This window comes from Rattus norvegicus, chromosome 20 (assembly GCF_036323735.1).
Source record: "Rattus norvegicus strain BN/NHsdMcwi chromosome 20, GRCr8, whole genome shotgun sequence".
Lineage (NCBI taxonomy): Eukaryota > Metazoa > Chordata > Mammalia > Rodentia > Muridae > Rattus > Rattus norvegicus.
Genome location: NC_086038.1, coordinates 50,484,219 through 50,510,057, shown reverse-complemented (window position 1 = coordinate 50,510,057; position 25,839 = coordinate 50,484,219). Strand labels below are relative to the sequence as shown.

Below are 25,839 nucleotides of genomic sequence, written 5' to 3'. Positions count from 1 at the left end.
ATTTTCTTAGTCAGATTATTGTCAGTTATAAATTAGAGGAGTTAATCAGTCAATCCGATAGGAGAAAAGTGTATGTGTTAATTTGGAAGTTGAAAAATGAAAATATAAAGAAACTTGTGCGTTTCCACCTCAGACTCTTAAAGCATATGAAGTATGCTTTCTTTAAGAGTGAGCCTAACATCATTTCTTACTTTATGTTCTTCAAATATTCTTAATGTACTTTTTTTTTTTTTTCAATTTCACTACTCTGAAACATATGAGCGGTATGTTATCTTAGTGAATTTAAGTTCCTGGGTAATAATCATCTGGGCACAGAAGAATAGCAACAGATATGCTAATGTCCTCCTCTGTCCTTCCCTCCTTCTGTGCTTCAGGAAGACTTGTGACCTATCCCCACCCACTGGTGTTTTGTTTTATTCTCCCATGAATATTTTTTGGTGTGTTTCTTTTAGGTGTTAAGGCCATTATTAGATCTGTAGCTAGCTTGTAAGTTTTACTGGCAAGTTAATACTTTTCTCCTAGGTAATAAGAATTGAAGTCTGAAGTCTGCCATCTTTTTTTTTTTTTTTTTTAATGTTTTTTACCTTTTGTTTTATTTTGTTTTGTTTTCGAGACAGGGTTTATTATTCCAGGACAGTCCTGGCTGTCCTGGAACTCACTCTGTTTATCAGGCCGGCCTTGAACTCAGAGATTCGTCCTCCTGCCTCTGCTTCCGCCTCTGCCTCCTGAGTGCTGGGATTAAAGGTGTGCACTACCATTCCCTGGCTGAATTCAGCTATGTTTAGCAATTACTTTAACTAGGAAGATGTTTCAGTCTCTATAATATAGTTGTTTAGGGCTCTATAAAATGTTGTGAATAATTATTAATAGGCTTCAATGACTTGACAAATCAGTGAATGTAACAAAGACAACTCAAGTATCTTGCTGTTGGCATTTGTATTGAGAGAAGTTTTATTTGAAGAAGGAAGATGATTTATGTGAGCATAGAACAAGTGGGGAAATGATGCAAGCATTGTGAGCTAGAAACAGATTTGATCTTGAAGACGTTATATGACATGGAGTTTCCAGAAGCCACTGTCAACTTCATCTTCCTAAATTGATTTCAGTGGCACACAAGCGTATAATCTTTTCCATGGCTGGAAGGTTATGTGCTGGCCTGAATGTTAGGTGTAAGTATATTTTATATTGTGCCCTGCAATCTAGAATTTCAAAATCTGTTGAAAGAATAGATTCCTTAGTGTTATAGGACACCATCTTTATACTGTTTTTAAATGTTCCTTTCAGCAGAGCGATTGGTTCATGTTTAGCCTATCTACATGCACTCATTACTTGATGGACGTGTATCTTCTCTACTACCCATTGAAAAGCTCTCAGGGAGAACTTTCCCTCGGGATGGAGACCCTCCAACTCCAAAGACCAGACCGAGACACCACAGGATGCAATCAGCAAGAGGATTTGGTTTATTGTCGGGATACACAGGCACAGGCACCTGCGGGCGCTTCAGTCACTGGCGCGCCCCACGGAACCAAGGATGGGCTTTTATAGGATTTTGGGGAGCAGAAGCAAGCATACAGAAGCAGATGCATGGTTACAGGGATATAATTGGTGGATTCTAATATGGCAAGGGTTTAGCCCGGGGGCAAGTTTCCTAGCTACCTTCCAGAAACATAACGGCTGACTCGGCCCCCCAAGGGTTCAGCCCGGGGGCAAGTTTCTTAGCTACCTTCTTGGAACATAATGACTGACTCGGCCCCCCACCAGGGTGTGGGACCTCTCCCGGGGCTTTTTTCATTGTCAGGTGCTCAACTGCAGTCGTCCTGTTGCCAGGCCTTCAACCAAACACATCCTGCTTGGCAGCCGCTTTGTACTCAGTGTTTTAACCTTTCTCTGAACCAGTCATCTTAAGTACAGCCTTGCAAAATGGCGTTACTGCTGCTAAGCTGGGGTCTTTCATTCCCCCATTTTTTTTTGCTAACTTTGAGTGAAATCTTTCACTCGACTTGGTCAAGAAATTTCTGTCTGGTGGGGGCTTATTCCCCCACTGACTCTAGGCCACAAAAGGACTAGGAGGAGCCACGTAGGAGTTTTAACTTTAAGGGGTTTGGAGTGTGCTGAACTCTCCATGTCTGGGGTGTAGTGTTGTGATTAGTCAATTCCTCAGACCGGACTGTCTTGACGTGTGGTGTGTGGATCTAAGCCGAGACTCCGTCTACCTTTAGGGCGGTCGGGGTAGTCAGGAGGATGGTGTAGGGTCCTTTCCACCGTGGCTCGAGATTCTTGGTCTGGTGTCTGTGCACCCACACGGTGTCTCTAATCTGGAACGGGTGTGGCACCACTGGATGTTCAAGCTTGTCCTGGTAAGCAGCGGCCAAAGGTCTCCAGACGTCTCTCTGTACAATCTGTAGGGCCTGTAAATTGGCCCTCAGAGAAGGGCTGTCAGCAAAATCAGCAATGTTTGAATCAAAGAAATGGACAAATGGGGGTGGTGTTCCATACATTATTTTAAAAGGAGTTAGACCATGGGGGCCCGGGGTATTCCGGGCCCGATATAGAACTAGGGGAAGGAGGGCCACCCAATCTTTTGAGCCAGTTGCAAGCGTAAGTTTGGATAAAGTCTCCTTAATTGTTCTATTTATGTGTTCTACCTGACCTGAACTCTGGGGTCTATAGGCACAATGTAATTTTTAATCAATCCCCAACAATTTGGCCACCAACTGACTTACTTGGGAGACGAAAGCGGGCCCGTTGTCCGACCCCAACGCTTGAGGCATGTCATACCTGGGAAAGATTTCCTTGAGGAGCTTCTTGGTGACCATTTTTGTAGTCTCGTGTTTTGTGGGGAAGGCTTCGACCCATCCTGAGAAGGTGTCTACAAACACTAGGAGATACTTGTATCCATATATTTAATTTCAGTAAAATCAATTTCTCAATGGATGTCGGGACGGTGTCCCCTAGGACGAACTCCTTGTCCAATCATGGTCCTTTCCGGGTTAACCTGAGCGCACGCTTTGTAACTCTCAGTCACCTTTTGTATCGCTTTGTCCCGATTCAAAAAAACACAGATTTATCTCTTCCCGATCTAGTAAGGTTTTTATCTTCTTAAACCCCAAATGGGTTAATTTATGTAGAAAGGAGATCAATTCAAAAGTCATTTTTATTGGCATAATTGTCTTTCTTGAGGGTGGTAGATGGCCCCCATTTTTTCTAGGAGCTCTATGTCCTCATGGGCATAAACCCAACTAGTTTGTCCCACTGGTGGGGGCGTGGGTTGGTCTGGGCTATTTAAGGGCAAGATTTGTTTGCTCATGGCCGCTTCTCTCGCCGTGGCATCGGCCAGCCGGTTTCTTCGTGCCTCTGGGTTGTGCCCTTTCTGGTGTCCTGGACAATGTATAATACTCAGTCTTTTGGGCAAGAATAGGGCTTCTAAGAGGGCCAGAATTTTAGCCTTATTTTTAATATCTTTACCCTTAGATGTGAGCAGCTCCCGCCTCCGGTAGATCTCCCCGTGGATGTGTGCCGTGGCAAAGGCATAACGGCTGTCTGTATATATATTTAGCCTCTTACCTTTTGCCATCTTGAGCGCCTGAGTCAAGGCGATGAGTTCAGCCCGTTGTGCGGAGGTACCAGCAGGCAGGGCTTTCGCCCAAATCACTTTGTCCTCCGTAGTGACCGCAGCTCCAGCCTTTCACTCTCCCTCTGCCAAGAAGCTGTTGTCATCCGTGTACCATGTGTGGTCAGCATTCTGAAGAGGCTGGTCCGATAGGTCCGGCCTGGTTCCATGTACTTCTGCGAGGATTTGTAGGCAGTCATGCTGTTTTGCCTCCTCTGGTAGAGGAAGCAAGGTGGCAGGATTGAGGGCGACTACGGGCCCAAACTGAACCCGTTCTGCATCCAGTAACAAGGCTTGGTGTGAGAATTAGAGAGCCAGCGGTCTGGGGGCTGCTTTACCAAGGCCTCCACTGCGTGGGGTGCTAGGATGGTGAGTGGCTGTCCCAAAGTCAATTTTCCAGCGTCCTTGATCAGGACAGCAATAGCAGCCACCATCTTTAGGCACGGTGGCCAGCCGGAGGCCACAGGGTCCAATTTCTTAGACAGGTAGGCCACAGGGCGTTTCCAGGGTCTCAACCTTTGTGTTAGGACCCCTTTAGCATACCCCTGTTTCTCATCGATGAACAGTTACTGAGCAAATTGTAAGGGTTTGGAACAGTCGGATGAATATCTTCTATCCTCTTGTTGACCTTTCTCAAGTCTTGTACTGGCCTATAAGCTCCAGTGCCAGGTTTCTTAACAGGCAGAAGAGGCGTATTCCAAGGCGACCGGCAGGGGATTAGGATGCCTTGATCTAGAAGCCTCGTAATGTGAAGCCTTATACCTTGATAAGCTTTATGTGACAGGGGGTATTGTTTTATGGAGACTGGAGTTGTAGTGGTCTTTAACTGTATAATTAAGGGGGGCTGTTGGAGCGCCAACCCCAACCCACCAGTCTCTGTCCAAGCCAGTGTCTTGTCCCGGTTTATAGGGTTAGAACTTGAAGGGGAGTTCCGTGGGGGCCAGTTATTTGGGCCCCTCCTTCCTCAAAATGAATTTGTGCTTTTAGTTTGGTGAGCAGGTCACGGCCCAGCAGAGGGTACGGGCAGTCTGGAACATGTAAGAAGGAATGGGTCACCTTACCGGTAGCCAGCTGAACCCGGCGGTCCATAGTCCATCCATATTGTTTCTCACCAGTAGCTCCTTGTACCCAGGCCGTCCGGTCGCTGAGTTGTCCTGAAGCTTGGGTGAGGACTGAATGCTGGGCTCCTGTGTCTACCAGGAAAGTAACCGGCTGCCCCCCCCCAACTTCAAGCGTTACCCTGGGCTCAGGGGGGGGGCTCCTGGCCCTGACCTCCCTAATCTTTATCTAGAGCCAAGAGGGAGGTTCGTGGTCGAGGCTTTCGGGGTCCACCAGGCTTCTTGGGGCACTCTCTGGCCCAGTGCCATTTCTCTTTGTAATAGGCACATTGATCTTTATCCAGCTTCAGCCCCTTTCGAGCTCCCCCCCTATCTCCCTTCTTTTCTTGGCCCTGAACTACGGCGGCCAAGATTTGACTCAATTTTTTGTTTCTTTTTTATCTCTCTCTTATTAAAAATCTTTTTAGCTTCTTTAAGTAAATCCTGTAATGTATAGCCCTGTAAATTTTCTAACCTCTGTAACTTAGTCCTGATATCTGGAGCAGCCTGCCAGATGAAGGACATAGAGACACTCGTCATTTGTCCTGGGTCATCTGGGTCATAGGGAGTGTACATACGGTAGGCCTCCTTAAGTGTCTCTAGAAAGGCGGAGGGAGTTTCCCCTGCTTCCTGTAATACCTGTTTTACCTGAGCCAAATTAGTAGGGCGTCGTATAGCCCCTCGGAGACCCGCTAGAAGCAACTGGCGATAAAGGCGTAGGTGTCCCTTACCTTCAGCTGTATTAAAATCCCAGTTTGGTCTCTTAAGTGGGAATGCAGCATCAATTTTTTCAGGCAGCTGGGTGGGACGCCCATCATCTCCCAGAACATGCTTTCTAGCCTCTAGGAACACTCTTTGTTTTTTCTGAGGTTAAGAGGGCCTGTAAGAGCTGTTGGCAGTCATCCCAAGTAGGCTGGTGGGTAAGTAAAACAGATTCTATTAGGTCGGTGAGTGCCACCGGATCTTTGGAGAAAGAAGGGTTGTGTTGTTTCTAATTGTAAATGTCAGCTGCTGAAAACGGCCAGTATTGGGTCTGGCCACCGGTTCCCTGTCTAAGTGGGAAAGCCTGGGAGGTTGAATCTGGCATCACCTCGCGCTTATTGTGCAATCTCCCTGCGACAGGGGAGAAACTCTTATCAGACTGTGGCCCGGGAACTGATCTGGCCGGCGGCTCTGCCTCCTCCGTTTCAGCCGGGCCTGTCAGAGAGAAGATCTATGAGAGGGGAGTTTGGGTCTGCCGGGAGGACAGGTTTCTTAGAAGGCTCTGATTTCACAAAGGTAGAGAGAGGAAGACGTGGCCGGCGGACCGGGCGGGGCCGAGGGGACAGGCTGGGGGTTGAGGGGAGGCCAATTCGGGTCCACGAAGGGTTCCGCCCGGGGGGGGGGTTAAGGCGAGACTCTCTCAAGTGATAATATAAGAAACCTGGTCAGGATGTCCGTGGACGACCCAATCTTTAACCTGTAAAATAATGATCTTATTAAATGTGTCATTCACTGGCCATCCCGCTCCGAAAGTGGGCCACTCGGATGTGTAGAGAGTCTGCCATTTTCCTTTTTTTTTAACCTCGACGGACTGGTTGTGTACCCGGTCGTGGACGTCTTTCTAATGATCAAGAATGAGACTTAGGGGCATTGTTAGGGACTGTCCCATGTTAGTTCTAAGGAAGATTAGAACACAGAGAAAACAAACAACACCAACAGTCAAACAAACAACAGACAGGCGTGCTGCACGGCTTTGGTACCAAACTGAAAGCAAAAAGTCAGATGGAGGTGGCAAAGGTCCGGGGCCCTCTGAAAGCCAAAAATACAGACAGAGGTGCCGTTAGTCCGGATCTTTCTCCTCTCCCAGATTGGGCCCCGAAAAGTCGGGCCCCTAACACCCTTGGAACGTCTTCCAGGGCTGCGGGGCGAGAAGTCCGAGCTCATCAGCTCCTTCTTCGTCCCGCCCAAATTCCAAACAACCTGGCTGAGCGCTCACAGAACCTGGCTGAGCGCTCACAGAACAGACCTGGCTGAGCGCTCACAGAACAGACCTGGCTGAGCGCTCACAGAACAGACCTGGCTGAGCGCTCACAGAACAGACCTGGCTGAGCGCTCACAGAACCTGGCTGAGCGCTCACAGAACAGACCTGGCTGAGCGCTCACAGAACAGACAGAATAAGGCAGAACGAGACAAAATCAGACAGACAGACAGACGCCGGCCGGCTTACCTCCCAGTGGGTGGTCGGTGGTCCCTGGGTGGAGGATCTCCTTTCCCGGCCAACGCACCAAATGAAAAGCTCTCAGGGAGAACTTTCCCTCGGGATGGAGACCCTCCAACTCCAAAGACCAGACCGAGACACCACAGGATGCAATCAGCAAGAGGATTTGGTTTATTGTCGGGATACACAGGCACAGGCACCTGCGGGCGCTTCAGTCACTCGGGGGACTGGCGCGCCCCACGGAACCAAGGATGGGCTTTTATAGGATTTTGGGGAGCAGAAGCAAGCATACAGAAGCAGATGCATGGTTACAGGGATATAATTGGTGGATTCTAATATGGCAAGGGTTTAGCCCGGGGGCAAGTTTCCTAGCTACCTTCCAGAAACATAACGGCTGACTCGGCCCCCCAAGGGTTCAGCCCGGGGGCAAGTTTCTTAGCTACCTTCTTGGAACATAACGACTGACTCGGCCCCCCACCAGGGTGTGGGACCTCTCCCGGGGCTTTTTTCATTGTCAGGTGCTCAACTGCAGTCGTCCTGTTGCCAGGCCTTCAACCAAACACATCCTGCTTGGCAGCCGCTTTGTACTCAGTGTTTTAACCTTTCTCTGAACCAGTCATCTTAAGTACAGCCTTGCAAAATGGCGTTACTGCTGCTAAGCTGGGGTCTTTCACCATTCCCTGTCTGCACACAGACTGGATTAATCTTTTCATAATGCTGTCCATTTAGATGTGTATTTTCTCAACAGCCACTATGAACAATCTTTCTATAACCTATCGTTATTAATTTTGTTCTTACAATATGTTCTTACAACATGCCAAAAGGTTTCACAATGTATCCTTCCTTTCCTGTGGATTTGGCCCGTTCCTGACATAATGCTGGATAGATTTGAGGCTGGCTAGAAGGGGCAGCAGGCCCTGGACTATTTCTTTTCTAGGAAAGCCAGGCACTACAAAGGGCGGAGGATATAGATGTCCACGTTGTCAGCCTCGCCCAGCCATTGTTTCCTTTGTGCTGCCATTTCCCATTCCCTTCTGAATGAAGCTCAGCCCTTTAAGATTTCTTCCTTTCAGTTTGCTCCTTAGGCATCCCCCTCCCTCCCACCCCACCCCCACACTCATCCACGCCACCGCTCTTCCCTCTTCCTGGTGCAAAAGGCTTCTGTAGGAAATTGATAATCGGTGTCTTTCTGCTTCCAAGTCCTTTAACACTGGTGCTGCCTGCTAAGAGGAACTGACAAGGCTCCTGTGATCCTTGTCAGTTTCTCTGATTAATCAATTTTTCTTTTGTGGAGAAGCTTCTTTTAACAAAAGATCACTAACCCGACGTTTCCGTCACTTTCCAGTGCTGCTTGGCCTGCATCTGCTGCTCTTCTGGCTCCTGTACTTGAACCTTGTGTTAAATCTTTAGTTTTGGCTTCCAGTTCATCGAGTAGTGGAGGGTGCGCTGCTTCCTTGTGGTTCATGCTCACTGAATTCAAACGCTGGCTCATTTGAATACTTGCATAATCCAGCTTATAAAGCTCTTACCTACTCACATAAACACCAGGACAATCAACATGAGCGTAGATTTTTTGTTTGTTTGTTTGTTTTAATTCTTATTGCCTTCCCAGGTAAAGCCAAGAGAAAGCAATTCCAACGTGCTCGGAAGAGAGTTATGCTGACAAAGAAACAAAGACCTCCAGAAAAACAGGAGTTTGGTGTTTCATTTAGAAAATTGTTTTAAAACAATTAATTTTAAAACAAAGAATTTTTTTTTAGTTCAAGGGCAAGTTTGAGCTGCCAAGTTAAGCAGAAAATAAAGTTATAAGTACTGATCACACTATATAAAATGAGACTGTAGAAAATGGAATAGAATACATTTGAATATTATTGGTATGGGTTGTACACGTAAATGTGAAGCTTAACCTATTAACGGAGAATGTCAGATCCTTTGGATATACAAACCCATCTTCAATAGATACTATTTGCAACGGGGAAATATGACAAATTGTACATTCTCAAAACTTAAACTCTCCTTTATTGCCACTAACAAGTTGAAAAGGCAATCCCTCCGAAGGTTGTGAGATTCCTGTGGATACTCAGAAGATGGGGAACTTACCGAGATGTCTCCTGGAAGGTGGATGTTAGGTTGTGTCTGTCATTTCTGTACTTGGGAGGTGAGGCTACATGAGTGCAGTGTTGAAGGCCAGTTTGGGCTGTGAGGTAAGACCCTGTCTCAAACCCTGAAGTCAAAGCGCAGAGAGATGGCCTAGTGGGAAGAGGGACTTGCCATGCAAACACGGTAGTCTTGTTTGATCCTAGAGCTCACACACAGGTAGAAGATGTATGTACACCAATGTCTTTTGATCTCCATGTGTCTGTGTTTTTTGTGGGGGCGGGTATTGGGGAGTGGTCATGTGTCATGAGCCTAATAGATTACATCATTAAGAAACAAAACAGGGGCTGGAGAGATGGCTCAGCAGTTGAGAGCACTGCCTGCTCTTCCCGAAGACCTGAGTTCAATTCCCAGCAGCCACATGGTGGCTCACAACCATCTGTAATGAGATCTGATACCCTCTTCTGGTGTGTCTGAAGACAGCTACAGTGTTCTTATACATAAAATAAGTAAATAAATATTTTTTAAAAAAAGAAAAGAAACAAAACAAAACTGGTCTCCTTGTCCCAGCAGCTATCCAAATTCTAATAGCCCCTCAGCTAATAGTGGGATCACATACTGACTTTAACCTCTACAATGGAGTTTTGTCTGGCTGGAGCTTGCACAGGTCTTGTGTGTGCTGTCACAGTTACTGTAAGTTCACAGCTACTTGTGTCTGCTGTGTCTGGGAATCAGAGGTTTGTGAAGTAAGTTATCTACTACCTCTGGTTCTTACAGCCCTTCCACCCTTCTGCAAAGATCCTGATTAGGAGCTGAAGACTCTGCATTCTTTTGTTCTCTGCACACCTTTGAAAATTTAATCACAAGTAATTAAGTTGGCATTTATTCATGTACAAGTGTTTATATTTTAAATCACAAGTTTCTTTAATAGTAGTATAAAAAGTAGATAACAAATTCATTAGTTGGGGACATTTTCTGCTTACAAGTTGAACAGATTAAGTGATAGCCCAATACAGTCGCACTGTGGTATTATTTGGTGCAGTGCTGATCAGTAAGCTGAGAATAATACAGAGTAATAGTGGGTAGACGAGAAAGGGAAGGAGGGAGGGAGAGGAGAAGGAAGGAAGGAAGGTTAGAGAGACACTTAGGGTCACTGCTTCAGAATACAGATTTGCCCTGCGAGTGTATATAGGCAGTTCCGTCCTGGTTTGTAAGTAACTGGGATAAGTGCCTTCAAGCTGGCATTGCCTATAGACCATTCCCAGAGGTCACTAACGAAGTGAATTACTTCCCTTAGTTTCTCACTGTTTGTGTTTGCTAACCTGCTCTGGCCAAATTTCAGCTCAACCACACGTACACAGTGCACCAAACCTGAGTTATTCTTATTCCTTTCAAGGTGCTCAAAGATTGGTGGAAGTTTTCCAGTCTCACCATCACCAGAATCATCTAGCTTTTTTGGATGCCTTGACATTATATATGTCTCTGGTTTTATAAATGAAAATAAATCATTAAAAATATTTAGAAAGTGTTTTAAATCCCCTTTAATCTCTTTAAGTTACTGGTTTAACTATGTGCTAAATAAATAGTGAAGGTGTTGATAAATAAGTAATTATTGGTTGTCAGCTAGAAATTACCCAGTGTTTTACCCCAGAGAATAAGGTTCCACAAGATGGTTTGTAAAGTGCCAGGGAGAAGCAAGAAACTAATATTCAGTAAATTTGAAAAGTGCGTGTTGTGTCGGTAATTTAGAGACTATTAGCAGAATGTATTATAAGGCGTTGGGAAGTTATGTATGAAATGAAATGTGGGTATCTTTGCACAACCAAGAATTTCCCACACTTATTAAACTAGAAATGCTCCTTTTTTTTAAGAGCGTGATTAATAATAACCTCAGAGGTCCTTGCTTATGAAACGTGCTGTGAGGTATTAGCCAACATTCACTGTCTGCACTGAGGTGAAGGGCATTCACATTAACTCACTTTTTCCTATGCAAACCGTTTCTGTTATCACTATTTTCAGACACCTTTATGTAATATCTATGTATTTAACCTTTTTGGTAAAGTAATACTTTAATATCTTGCATTCTATTTACTATATAGAAAAATACAAATTTTAAAATATTGTTCTTAAGTTTGACAATTTTCTTAATTATTTTCTAATCATTTGTAGATTTAAAAATTACATGTATGATTGTGCCATCTTCAGAAAATAATGGTTTTACTTTTCCATCTGAGTATCTTTATTTTCCTTCCTTTTTCCCTTCCCATCTCTCCCTGCCTTTCTCTTGTTTTTCTCTCCTTGACTTTCCCTCCTATCTGCTCTGCCTTTCCCTGCTAACCACCTCACCCTACTTCTCCACTGCACTGTGCATGTTTGGTAAGCATTTGACCACTCAGCTATATTCTTGGCCCTGGTTTGTTGTTGCTGCTCATTAAGACATCAACTAAAAGCTAAGTGTGCTGGCACACTTTTATTCCCAGCTCTGCAGGGGCAGGGGCAGGGGCAGGGGCAGGGGCAGGGGCAGGGGCAGAGGCAGAGGCAGAGGCAGAGGCAGGTGGATGTCTGGTGTGTTTGAGGCCAGCCAAGTCTCCATAGTGAGTCCTAGGGTAGCCAAAGCCATATGGTTAGATCTTGTCTCAGAAACAAAAGCAACACACAAACAAAACAAACAAACTCCTATGTGCGGGGTAGTTTTATGTCAGCTTGCTAAAGTCATTGGAGAGGAGGGAAGCTCAATTAAGAAAATGCCTACATTACATTGGACTGTAGGCACACATCTGTAGGACATTTTCTTAGTGATTGATTGAGAGGGCCCAGCCCCTTGTGGGTGGGGCCATCCCTGGGCTGGCGAAGAAAGAAGGGTTCTATAAGAAAGAAGAAGGCTGAACAAGCTATGAGGAACAAACCAGTAAGCATCACCCCTTTGCATCAGCTCCTGCCTCTGGGTTCCAGCCCTGTTTGGATTCCTGTCTTGACTTGTTTCAGTGATGGTTGTGATTGGGAAGTATAAACCGAATAAACCCACCCTTCCCGGATTTGCTTTTGGTCATAGTGCTTCACTGTAGCAATAGAAACCCTAACTAAGATCCCCACACAAAATAAAACAAAAACAACCCCCTCCCAAACAAAAGCAACCCAAACCACGCAAAACCAAACAAACCCCAAACTGAGTAAAAATGCTTTATTGTGTCCTTTTTATTTTTTTAATCTGGTTCCCAACTCTGGGGTAAAATGTCTAATTGATCAGATATTAGCCATAGGTTTTTGATAGATATCAAATTATGGCATTTCCCTTTTATCCATAGGTTGCCATCTGAGCAAATACCTTAAAATGCCTTTCTGTATTTACAGAGACTACAAGATATCTCTTAGTACAGTGATAAATCGGATTGCTTTCTGGATATATAACTTTCTTTCACTGGTTAATTGCATATGGTTACGTATAATTGCAACTAACTCGCCAAGTTCAGTTTAGAATTTTGTACTTGGGTCTGTAACACATGCTGTATTACTTCTTTCTTTGTAGTGTCAGCTTCCCTTCCAACCTAAAGCCTGAACTCATTGGATGCCTTTTTTGTTTCTTGGAGGAATCTTTGAAAGAGTATCCAACCCAATCTTTAGGTTGGAAGAACTCACAAGCTGCATGGGCTGTTGCTGTCCATCCCTGTCCTCACCCCCATTTTTTTTTCTTTGAGCTAAGGTTTCTCCGTGTAGCCCTGACTGCCTTAGAAGACACTTTATAGACCCAGCCTGGCCTTGAACTCAGAAATGTACTGGCCTCTGCTTCTTGAGTTCTGGGACTAAAGATGTACACCATCACTACCCAAGTGAGGTTTCTCTGTAGGAAGGATTTTAATTAGTGGTTCAACTTTTAAACTAGATAACAGCATTACGTAGATTTTCTGTTTCTTTCAAAGTTTCATTTCTCAGGAATTTACCTATTGGGCATTAATAACTTTCAGTTATTAATTTAATTTTCAGTAGGAAGTAGTGCCTAAAATACATAATGGCCTACTCATTTTCTCATTGATGTCTCATGTGGTGCTTTCATGTTTAATATTGGGAATTTCTGGGGGTGGTTGTTGTTGTGGCTGCTGTTGTTTTTCTTTCTCCCCCCAAGGGCTCCCTGATACTCTGTCCTCTCCGGTTTCAGTTACTGGTTTCTGTGATGAAGCATCATATCGTGTCAATTCGTAGAAGGAAGAGCTTACTTGCAGCGTACAGCTCCAGAGGGGCAGTAGTTCATCACCGTCATGGTGGGGAGTGCCAGCAGGCCAGCAGGAATGGCAATGGAGGAGCAGCTGACAGCTAACATTGTGATCCACAAAATAGGAAACAGCACAACTTCAGGAGGCTTTCACAGCCTCAAAGCCCACACCAATTACACATCTCTACCATCAAGGACACACCTCTAATCCTTCCCACACAATTCTAACAATTTGGGGCCAAGTAATCAAACATGAGCCCATGGGGGCCATTCTCGTCAAATCTACACCTTCCCTTTCTCCCTCCTCCTCCACTCCTTTTCTGTCTCTTTTCTAAGATTCCACACTGGGTGGACCTTGAGTACAGTAGACCTCAAAGCCTACCCCACAGGGACACACTTCTAATCCTGGGGCAAGCATTCAGACACTTGAGTCTGTGGGGTCCATTCCTGTTCAAACCAGCACACACTGCATCATTCACAGCACTGCAAGATAGCATGTGCAAGCTATGCCTCCGTCTACTCCTTAGCTATGGGCCTGGCATCTCCTTCCTGTCTTACTAAGTCTTCTGAGAAGTGATACTCATACTCTTGAGTGTGTTGGCCCCTTGCTCACCCACTCACTCATTTCTGTTCTTATTCCTTTACTTTTTGATTGTTAGATTTGTTATTTCTCAACTTTATATTGAAACATGGTCTTAGAATGAGTTTGGACTGTTAGAAGTGCATTAAAGATCCACCCTTTCCCTACAGCTCCATTGACCACTTACCGTTGGCTTTGCTGTGCCGCAGTTGCACTGCCATTCAGCTCCAGCGACATTCTAATTTTCATTGTGATTTTTTTCTTTGACTCATGAAGTTTTAGACATATGTTGCTAAATTTGCAAATATTTGAGAATATTTTAGATAATGGTTCTATAGTTGATTTACATGTAATTCTGTAGTGGTCAGAAGCGATATCCCCTGCATTTGGATCAATTTTAATCTCTTCGACTTGTCGACCCTGGTACATGCCTTAGGATGTGGTCTGTGTACTTGAAAAGGGTATGGTGTTCCGGTGAAAGCTGGATCACTCACACATTTCAAATATGTATCCTTCTATATTTTTGTTTGCTTAGAAACAATCCCTTACTAAGAAGTTTAAATACCCACAGATAATTGAAGATCTATTTACTATTCCTTTACTATTCCTTTTCAATTCTATCTTGTGTTGATATGCCTTTAAACTATGTTTATAGCTAAGTAATATATAAAGATTGGTGTTTTTGTTCAGTTAGCACTTTATTTTGAAGTACTCCATTCCTTAGTAGTTTTCAGTTTTTATTTTATGTGTGGGCATCACTTGTGTGCAGGTTACTGTGGTGCCAGATGAGGTTGTCACATCCTCTGCAACAGATGGTTGTGAGTTTCCATGTGGAGCAGAGTCTCGAGCCTCAGGCTGGAGAAGAGCAGCCCTTGTCTTAACTGTCAGAGAATAGCTCTCTGAGTCATTTGAACTCTTCTACTGTGGGTGTGGGTCGGTGTGGGTTCCAGGAACTGAACTTGTCTCATCAGCTTTACCGAGTCTACCTGCTAAGTTGTCATTAGCCATTGGTCAGTTTGCCTGCCTGCCTGCCTGCCTGCCTCCCTCCCTCCCTCCCTCCCTCCCTCCCTCCCTTCCTTCCCTCCTTCCTTCCTCCCTCCCTCCCTTCCTTCCTTCCTGCCTCCCTCCCTCCCTCCCTCCCTCCCTTCCTGCCTCCCTTCCTGCCTCCCTCCCTCCCTTCCTTCCTTCCTCCCTTCCTTCCTTCCTTCCCTCCTTCCTTCCCTCCCTCCCTCCCTTCCTTCCCTCCTTCCTTCCCTCCTTCCTTCCCTCCTTCCTTCCTCCCTCCCTTCCTTCCTTCCCTCCTTCCTTCCTTCCTTCCTTCCTCCCTCCCTTCCTTCCTCCCTTCCTTCCTTCCTTCCCTCCTTCCTTCCTCCCTTCCTTCCTTCCTTCCCTCCTTCCTTCCTCCCTTCCTTCCTCCCTTCTTCCCTTCCTTCCTCCCTCCCTCCCTCCCTTCCTTCCTTCCTCCCTCCCTCCTTCCTCCCTCCCTCCCTTCCTTCCCTCCTTCCTTCCTCCCTCCCTCCCTTCCTTCCCTCCTTCCTCCCTCCCTTCCTCCCTCCCTCCCTTCCTTCCCTCCTTCCTTCCTCCCTCCCTTCCTTCCTTCCCTCCTTCCTCCCTCCCTTCCTTCCTTCCTTCCTCCCTCCCTTCCTTCCTCCCTTCCTTCCTTCCTTCCTCCCTCCCTCCCTTCTTTCCTCCCTCCCTTCCTTCCTTCCCTCCTTCCTTCCTCCCTCCCTCCCTCCCTTCCTTCCTTCCTGCCTTCCTTCCTCCCTCCCTCCCTTCCTTCCTTCCTTCCCTCCTTCCTTCCTCCCTCCCTTCCTTCCTTCCCTCCTTCCTTCCTTCCTTCCTCCCTCCCTCCCTTCCTTCCTTCCTTCCTTCCTCCCTTCCTCCCTCCCTCCCTTCCTTTTTTCCTTCCTTCCTTCCTCCCTCCCTCCCTCCCTCCCTCCCTTCCTTCCTCCCTCCCTCCCTTCCTTCCTTCGTTCCTTCCTTCCTGTCTAGGATTTAATTTTGGTATAAATTATGCCTGTGTGTGGCTATGCCTACATGAATGCAGGTGCCATTTGTTGATCAGAAGAGGTTTTCAGACTCTTGGAGCTAGAGTTGTTTGTGTTTGTGAGCATGGGTGCTGCTGGGTCTGGCATCGCCTTGGTAGGGGTGGAATGACAGGGCCAGCAGGCGTCTGCCACCACAGGTGTCCATGGCTGCTGTGGGCTTAAGGCTTGTTTGTGTAATGGTGTACATATCTTCACATTCCTCTGAGGAATGGCCTCTCTGCTAATGTTAATGACACCATGATAATTAGAAACAGCAGGAGTCCAAGAGGTGAGGGTGTGTCTGTGTTATTAGCAACACGGTAGACATTGGGACCTTCAGGACAGCCCTTAAGGATATGGAAAAGAACTCTAAAAACATGAGTTTGAAGGTATATAATTTCTCAACTATCCAAAAATGATGCAATATTAATTATATGAGGGGCTTCATGAATATAAAGGAACAAAGACATCTGGTTATCAAAAAGATACAAAGGCAGGCGGATTCCTGAGTTCGAGGTTGGCCTTTGACTCTGGTGTGGCGGAAAGGATAATTTCGGTGCGGGGTCCCACCCAGCTCTCTTACTGTCTGTGCCTGTGCTTGCTGTCTCTTCCTAAGAGTCAGCGGCTAAGGTCGTGGACTGCACTTGGTGGGTGGTCAAGATGGAGCCTGGAATGGGTAACTGAACTGATAGGAAAATAAGAAGCTGGACTTGGGTCTGCATGAGATGAGCCAGAGGAAAGGGATGGGGTTCTGAACCTTTCCTCTAGGGAGAGCTGACCTATCTGGAGGTCTCTGGAAATCAAACCCTCTTCAAGAACTTTTTCTAACAGGATTTAGAGAGCTGACACAGCTCTATTAGAATGCTTTCTAGCATCTATTTAGAGATGGCTCTCTGAAGAGCAAAGACAGCTTTCTGATTTTGATCAAAAACGCAGGAATTATTTTTAGAACTTTTCTAACAGGATTTCTGACTTGGTTGGGAGATCCAAGAATTTTTAATAGCAGCTTTTCTGACTTGGTCAAAAAAACCCATGGGCTATCCAGAGAGCTTTTAGAATTTTTCTAGAAGAGAAAGCTGTCTCAACCAGAGAACTTTTTAGAATAGCAAGAAAAAAGTTTTCAAGAATAGAACAAAACACAGAGAAAGAATAGTCTAGAGGCTGTCTCAAGCAGACTACAGAGCCCAGAGCCATCTACAGAGAGATGTTTGGGGGGCCATCTTGAGCAGAGCATAGGCCGTGGGCTCGAAGCCACAATTTAACTTGGAGACATCTGGTTTGCTGCTCTCACACACCCCCTCTCACACACCCCCTCTCACACACCCCCTCTCCAGGCTGAGGGTGGTCCTGGGCAGGTGCTAGAGCTGAACTAAAAGTTCTCTGCAAAGCAGCATGTGCTCCTAGCTGCTGAGCCTCTCCCCAGCTCTTGGAGGCAGACACAGGCAGAGCTCTGTGAATCTGAGGCCAGCCTTGCCTCAGAAAACAGAAAGCAAAGCAAACAAACAGAGCCAAGCCCATAAAGCAATTGACAGCTCTTTTAAACGTTTTATGCATGAGTACACTGTAGCTGTCTTCAGACACACCAGAAGAGGGCATCGGATCTCATTACAGATGGTTGTGAGCCACCATGTGGTTGCTGGGATTTGAACTCAGGACCTCTGGAAGAGCAGTCAGTGCTCTTAAACACTGAGCCATCTCTCCAGCCCCTTGTTAGTGATCCTTAAATATTTGTTTTTAAGTTTTTCTTACCTGAGGACAGGAGATGGCTCAGTGACTACTCTTTATTCATGACATCCACATGGTAGCTCATAACTGGCTATATGAGCCAGTCCCAGGGGGATTCAGTGCCCCCTTCTGACCTCCAAGGGCACAGGCACATACATGGTATACAGACATACATACTGGCAAAACAACCATACATATACATAAAATAACAATAATTTAAAGTTTGTTGACGATCACCAGTTGCAAATTAATTGATTTGTTTTTTCATGCCTGGCGTGTCATGTTATAGCAGTGTTTATAATGCTATATGTGTTCATTTTCTCTTAGAAGCTAGGATCCTTAACCATTCACGGATACTCACATTTAAAGCCGCCTCACTTTAGATGACTTGTTTACGGAAGTGTTGGTGACTGTTGGTATATTTAATAAAATATTTTACCCCAAACATTTTTATAGTGAATTTACTCCTTGGAGTCTTACACATTTTATTTCTTTGTAAATTTAATGTTAGCCCTTTGCCAGAGTGTAGCTAGTGAAGCCTCCTCCAGTCTATGGGCTGTCTGTCTGTCTGTCTGTCTGTTCATTGTGTGCTTTGCTGTAAGGGGACTTCTTTCTTCCATGTGGGTCCGACATGCATCTGGTTTCTGTGGTTTCATCTTCAGAAAATTAAAATAGTGAATAATTATGGGTATCTTAAAAATAATCATTTCATATTTACTTCTGGCAGCTATACAGATACGCTTCATAGCATAATTATAATACGCTATGGCTGATTTTCTTTTAAAATAGCATTTAGGAGTGACAATGAATCGTGGTTACAACACTGACATGTTTGTAGCCTTGGTTCTGACCCCCTGTGTTGTCCATAATATTAACCTGTGGTGCAGTGTGTAGTGTTCATTAGTGATGGATGTGCCAGGGCCTATCCCACTGTGAGCAGTGCTACCCTAGACCTGAGTGCTATAAGCTGAGCAAGCCATGAAGAGTAATCCAGGAGTCAGCACTCCTCCAAGGCCTCTTCATCATCAGCTGCCTCCTGGATTCCGTCCTGTTTGAATTCCTGTCACATTTCTGTGGAAGTGGAAGTGCAATAAACGTTTTCCTCCCCAAGTTACTTGGTCATGTCGTTTTATCGCAGCAGTAGAAACTCTAAGACAGCTTCTATCCTCAACAAAAACAACTGGGTCTTCTGAATCATACAGTGATGCTTGCTTTGTGCTTTGTTTACTGGGGAGTTTCGTTTTGGCTCTGGGGGTGGGAGGAGAAAGTCTGCCTTTGAGGACTGGGATTGTACGTATGTACCACCATGCCTTAATTTTCTGTATTTTGGGTGTCCTTCAACTTACGATAAGGTTTTATCCCAGAAAGTGCGTGAATTAAAATGTTTTAAGGAAGATACATGTTTAATATTCCTACCCTACCCATAATCGTAGTTGCCGAGGTCCTGCTCAGCTTGAGAGAGGGTCCTGAGGAAGGGTTGAATGGGATGGTGGAAGAGTGACTCAGGGTCAGCGATGGATGCAAGCAGACAGCTGTGTAATCTGCTGAGATAGCTCTCTCGAGCAGGCCGAAGCCCAGACTTTTTACATAAGCTACTTCCTTAGAAATTGATCAGTTTAATTGTTTACCCCAGGATCCCTTTTGACTGGTCCATGGTTGAGCGTAGTGCTTGTGGTTGCCAGGTCTAGCCATAGAGAAAGTCTATGTGAGAAAGTAAGGTTTAAATATAATACTTTTTGCATTGAAACTCATCTTTACAATTCTTAGCTACCTCAATATAGTCTTTTAATCTTTCGATTTTTCCTTTTCTTTTTTCCAACAACTCCAAGGTTTATTATTAAGCAATCCAAGAAAATAGGAGTTTATTAATAAGCCATCACTTCTCTCTTGGTTTCTCTTCTTCTCTTTTGGTTTCTCAGACCAGACTGGCTTGAATCTGCCTGTCTCTGCCTCCCAAGTATACTGGGATTAAAGGCATGAGCCACCACACCTGGCTTCCTTATTATTTTCTGACAAACCTGACTCAGTACAGCTGCCTCTGTTCTTGCAGATTCTTAAAGCCCCTCATACAAGTCATAGTGCACCCTAATATCCTGACTTTTGTATTTCTTGAACTCAGGTTTTCAGAGTTCTTTCCCACAGTCTGAAAGATTCAGCATTACAGAGGCACAGGCTTGCTTCCTGTAATCATGGTGTTTCTGATTATCATGGAGTCATTAACCTTGAAGGAGGACCCTGAAGGAGGACCATAAAGCAAAATATGCAGACAAGCCTTACGCCTGCTGGCTCAGCTCCAGGGCCAGGAACCCTGTCACACTGTCCCCTCTGCAGCCATGCCACATGAATGGTGACTAGCTGGGAGCTGTGGCTCTCAGTAGTATAGCGTCAGCAGTGGGAGCCTCGGTTGACCTCCAGAAGAGATACAGTTTCAAAGTCTGAAGTGTGCTTTTTGTTGATGTCTCCATTCTAAGGTCATTTAGAAAAAGAAAAAAAAAAAAAAAAAAAAGAAATCCTAAACCAGGCTGGAGACACAACTTAGCACTTGAGAGCACTAGCTTCCAGTATCTCCTTTTAGCATATTCTCGTTTAGTTCAGAGTTTTTCGAACGATCTCTTATTAATCTCAGATGTGTTGAGTGCAGTCTTCCTTTGACTTCTGATGTGTCTTTGTGTTTGGCGATCCCTGTGTCTTCTCTCATCTTGATGAGTCTCCGCTGAGATTCTTAGCCGTTCCTTTTTCTCTTCGTGCTGAGGGCTAAATCCAGGGCCTCTTCCTTACCAGGTGTGCATCGTCACATTAGCCTTGCACATAGGTCTCACCTGTGGCCCGAGTTTTGTTATGTGGTAATTTTGCAAAGTGCTTTTAGATACAGTGTGGATTTCTATCCAGTATAATTTTCATTGGCTCCCGAAAACTGACCCTAAGATGATGTCTAAAATTTTAGGTTTTTTTGTTAGTCGTTGTCGTTATTGGTTTTTTGTTTTGTTTTGTTTTGTTTTCGGTATGAGCATTCCTCACGGTGTCCCCAGTTGCTGTTTGTTTTGGGATTATTGAATCTCTCGTTTTTAAAAACCTAGCCCAGTGAGAACTTTCTTTCCTACACACTAACAGTCTGTTAGGCTACAGGGCCTTCTCATAGTCCTTAGGACAGAGACTAATGAATGGATTCCCTTGGATTCCGTTTAGCTTCAAATTCTTTAATGTTTTGAAAGTTAATGAGTTCAGTAAGTGTAATACAAACATTAAAATTCCATAAAAGATGTGAGCCATCTTCTTAAAGTGACACTTAAAAATTATACTCTTCATTGAGAGAGGCTAAGGAGCTGAAAGAATTGTAGAACATTGTTCGTTTTGTGTTGAATCACCAGCAATGTTTAACAGCCATTTACATCCTTGGATTATAAATGCCTAATGTGGAGATTTTACTTTTTAGTTTTTATATTTTTATTTAGGAAAAAAGCATGCTGAATATGGTGGGTCATGTCTATAACCCCACCATTAGAGAGGCTAAGTTAGAGGGGTGTGAATCTCATGCCCAGGCTGCGTTACATAGCAAGATACTTACAAATGTTTTTAAAGTGTTTTGGCTAACACATAATAATTGTACAAATTAATGTTTATTTTCGTCGTCGTCATCAAGACAGGACCTCACTAAGTAGACCAAGCTGGCTGTGAACTCGTACCTGCTGCTTCTTTCTCCTACATCCGGGACTAAAGGTCTTGCCTGGTATCATGTGAGAGATCAAATTCTGCCCCCAGTTTAGATGGTTTTTACTGTTTGTGAATATATTCATTTTACTTTTGAAAATATATGTATTGCATTTTATAGTAAGCCACTCTGCTTTTCAGATAACTCAGTAATGTCAGCCAGATTCATTTCACTTGGTTCTTCACAGTTTTGAGGCATCCATCTTTGTAGCCTGATCACATCACTGTTCGCTTGTCCTCTGTCCATGCCTGTTTTGTCCTTCACATTCAACGTATTAGGTTATTTTAAAGATGGAATCTTGTTTTCCAAGCCAGTGGGTTGTTCAGTTACTCCGAACATGGTTCCCTTGTTTTCATTCTGTGAAGTAACGTTGTATTTTACTGTCATCATTTCAAACATGTATGGTTTACGTAGTTTCTGTGCTCATGCTGGGGCATCTGAACAGCAGATAAAGGCCTTGCTACCTGCTGGCTATAAAACGATGATTTATGTGAAACACTGGGGCACAGTTTTAGTTTATTGCTGTATTTCACTCTTACTAAATACTTTGAAAAGATAATAGCAGCTTCCTCCTCAACCTAACTCCTTTTTCTACTCTAAATTAAAATATGTAGAGATAACTTTTTAACCTATAAACTATCTTTGTATCAGATATGTTTTCCAGTATTTATAATGTATACCAACTCTATCTATCTATATCTATAATGTATATTATATGTGTTTTTGTCAGTATGGGTGTCTGGGCACCATGTGCATGCAGCCACAGAGGGGCGTTAGGGTCTCTGACACTGGAGCTCTGGCCCTTTGGTAAGTGCCACATGGATGCTGACCAAAGCCAGGTCCAGGGCAAGGGCAGCAAGGGCAGCAAGTGCCTGTGCCTGTTGAGTTCTTTCTCCAGCTCCTCCTGTCATCGTCATCAGATTCAATGCTCGTTTCCTTCACGTGGGTCAGAGGACCGTTTAACCCTTTTCTTTCTTTTTTTAAAAATTATTTTATATGTACAGTATTTCATTGCGTGTATGTCTGTGTGCTGTCTGCCTTCCTGGTGTCCAAAGAGGCCAGAGTGGGTGTCGGATCCCTTGGAATTGGAGTAGAGCCCTGAGCCACCGTGTGTGTGCGCGCGCTGGGAATTGAATCCTCGTCGGTGGTTGTAAAAGCAGAGCCACAGATGGAGGTTTAGTCAGGGAGATTACTAGAGCCCAAACGTTCCAGTTTGGGTTTCATGCCTGTTCCTGTCAGTTTGATTATTGGAACTTTGTATTATAGTCAGGTAGGATGGTGTCTATTCTGTTGCTTTCGATTAGGTCGGATTGACCTCTTAGGGCTTTTTTCTTTTCTTTATTTCTGTACAAAGTCCAGGACCTGACTCATAAGACCTGCACATGCTCAAGACAAAAGCTTGCTGTGGGGGGATGCGGGTTCAAAGCTCTTTCTTTCATCTCTCTAATCCTGTATATTTTTGTTTGAGCTTTGTTTGTCTCCACTTTAAATACTTCGCTATTGGCATATAGCAGCACTGACCTTCATGTTGACTTTATATCTTACAATTTCGCTAGATTCATTTAGTAGTTCTTACAATGTTTTGTCATAGAATCTTTGGGATTTTCTCTAGGTAAGATCACATCATTTTCAAAAAGTGGTGCTTTGACTTTTTCTTCCGTCCCGATTTATCTTTTTCTCCTGTCTTATTGTTCTGGCTAGGACTCTTAAGTATTGAGTACAAGTGATGAAGGTAGACGTCCTTGTCTTGGTCTGTATCGTAGCAAGGGTCTTTCTTTCCCTCTTCCCAGCTTGCTATAATGTTAGCTGTTATCTTATTTAAAACTTCGTTTGTTGCGTTTAACTCTGGTCTTCTGCAGCTTTTTCAGCATTTCTATCCTGTTGAATTTAAGGAAGTTGCTTTTTCTGCATTTTATTGAGATGACTGGGTTTTTTCCTTCCATTCTGTTGATATAGTTTGTTGTATTTGTTGAATTGGCGTTACTGAGCCCCATAGACTCCAAGTCTGAGATCAGAGCATCATCCGGGTGGGCTCTGTCTGTGAGCTGAGGAGAGCTCTGTCTCAGCTCTCTACTGGCCTGTAGATGGCTGTCGTCTCCTTTTCCTCTCAGATGATCGATCTCCTTACCTAAGATGAAGCAGCGTCCTCCTTCCTAGTTCTCACCCAGCTGCTCTGACCTTTCTCCAGCTTCAGGTGGACTCAGGAGGTGGGTGTGTAAAGGAAAGCCACGCTAACAAGAAGACTCTATCTAGGCAACTTTTGAGAGGGCCTCGTCTTTGCTGTGCGAATATTTTAGTGAATATAGTTGTCTGCCGATCACCTGCACCCCCTGCAGTTACCCATACATAGTTCTATAAGCCCAGGAAGCTCATTGGCTTACTTTAAAGAAAGAACTGTTCAAATGGCTTTCACAGAGATGTTTTGTGACAGTCACGATGGCCCTTTCCCTCCTACGTTGTCCATCAGACAACAGAAAAGGTCTGTCAAATTATAGACTTCACACTGAAAAATTTCATCAGAAACAGGTTTCTTTCTTTCCTTTCCTTTCCTTTTCTTATACTACATTATTTTCACAATGAATAGTCTCCTTTTGCATTCAGTTTTAAAGTAATATCTTTATGCATCCTATGTAATTACTTGGGTTATTATAATTAGAATAGTCTCCTATCCATACAGCGTACACATTCTAAGGTTCCCACTGGATGCTGGAATAGGACTCAGGAGAAAGACTGTATATACTGTGTTTCTCTACTTAGCGAGTTTACAGATCCAGTGCCCTCTTTAGCGAGTTTACAGATCCAGTGCCCTCTCGTCCTTGCTAACTAAGCACTTGCTGTGGCCCTCACCCCACAACGTGAGACGGAAGGTGCATCTTGCTTTCCTTTCAGGCCTCTCCCACATAGATTTGTCGTTGTCGTCGATTTCTGTAGCCTTGGCGTATGAGCATTCTTCTCTTCCCTCAGGAAGCCATTGCCCTTTAACTTAGAGGACTTGCATTATAGCTCATCCCAGCATAGCCGCGTTGTCAACACTGGCTGTTTTCCCTTGGGTCATTTTTAAGTTAAATTAGGGTGGCTCAAACAGAAGCAGTGCAGCACCTCAGGCTGATCTGACAACCATGATGGCTCAGGTAGGAAGTAGATACACAGGTACTGAATGGATGATTCAGTCGTGGTGCGGTGGCATGGGGTGCCAGAAATTTCACCATGGTACTCAAATAGGTTTGCATCTTAAGCTTATAAATAGTTTCTGAACATTGCCATTCAGTATGTTCTGACTTCTGTTAGGTAATGGAACCGTGAGAAGCTATAAACGGGGTAAAGAGGACTGCTGTATCTAGCACTTACTGCATCTTATTGGCACTGTAATGGAGACAGATTTTACAAACGGCTTAGGTTATGGAGTTCACAGTTCTGGAGGCTCAAAGTACAAGGTCAGGTGTTGGGGCAGTGTTTCTGCTGCAGAAAAGGTCCAGTGGCTAGATAGCATCATGGCGGGGAAAGCAAGAGATTACATTACAAAACAGGAAGTCAGACTGAAGTCTGAAAGCTCTTTGGAAAGCAGAGTCCAGCTGACCTATGAACCTTCGAATATGAACCCCCACAAGCCTCCCACTATTTCCCAACTTTAGGCTATGAATTCTTGAGAGCCAGCATGGGACAAAGCACATCTGAGCCCTAGCAGATGCTGTAGGATTATAGACTTGAGTAGCGATTCTCTGGCCTCTGACCAACCATGTTAGGGCATTAAGTAGTACTGCAAGTTTTACCCTGGAGATAGTTGGGAAGGGGAGGCCAGTTCTGTTACTGATATGGTAAGATGGCTGTTTGACTGAGAAACAGCCTTTCGCACATTCACTGGAGCCCAAACCCTGCCTTTACAGTCTCTTTTTCAGGTCCACCATTATGGAGAAATCAAACTGCTTAAGATTTTATGCATCAGCAGAAGAGACAATAACTGCTTCTTTCTTTTGCCAAACAAATTCAGAAGTCCTTACAAACTTTATATAGTCTTTCACATTAGATTAGAAAAGTCCTTACAAATGGCATAGTCTTCCAAGTTGGATTTTTCAAAATACATAAAAAGGAATTCAGGTAGGTAAATACAAAAACTAATAATTTAATTATTTTAGAACATTTTGATCAGCACAATCACATTGATGAAAAAAATTTATTAGAAGTGTGAAGGGGTGTTTGAAATTCAACTTATGATTTTGTAATTGAGAAAAAATTAAAGTAATATAACTCTAGATTATCAAAGTCAATTGCCTCAGTGTAAAATGCTCTAAAACACAGATAGGAATCGTAATGAACTCTGTGCTTTAGAACAGAGCAGAGAGAGGGACTCTGCTGTAGTGCCTTGCACTATGCTTCATCTCTACAAAAATAATTAAATGTCTTTAAAAAGTGTATGTCTGACCCAATACCAAGTGGTTATCACTGAAAACACACACACACGAACGACTGCTTCTCCTAATGTGTGTGAATGAAGAAAGAGGAGATGAATTTGAAACAGCAAGGAGGGTATGCGAGAGGGTTTGCAGGGAGGAAATGGAAGGGGAAATATGAACTATAATCTCAAAGGT

General features: G+C 44.3%; 1 protein-coding gene across 2 annotated transcripts in view; it reads left to right on the top strand.

Annotated features, from left to right (window-relative positions):
• The window catches only part of Lin28b (lin-28 homolog B), a 99,436-nt gene that overhangs the window by 37,078 nt on the left and 36,519 nt on the right, over positions 1-25,839 (top strand). The window lies entirely within an intron of this gene.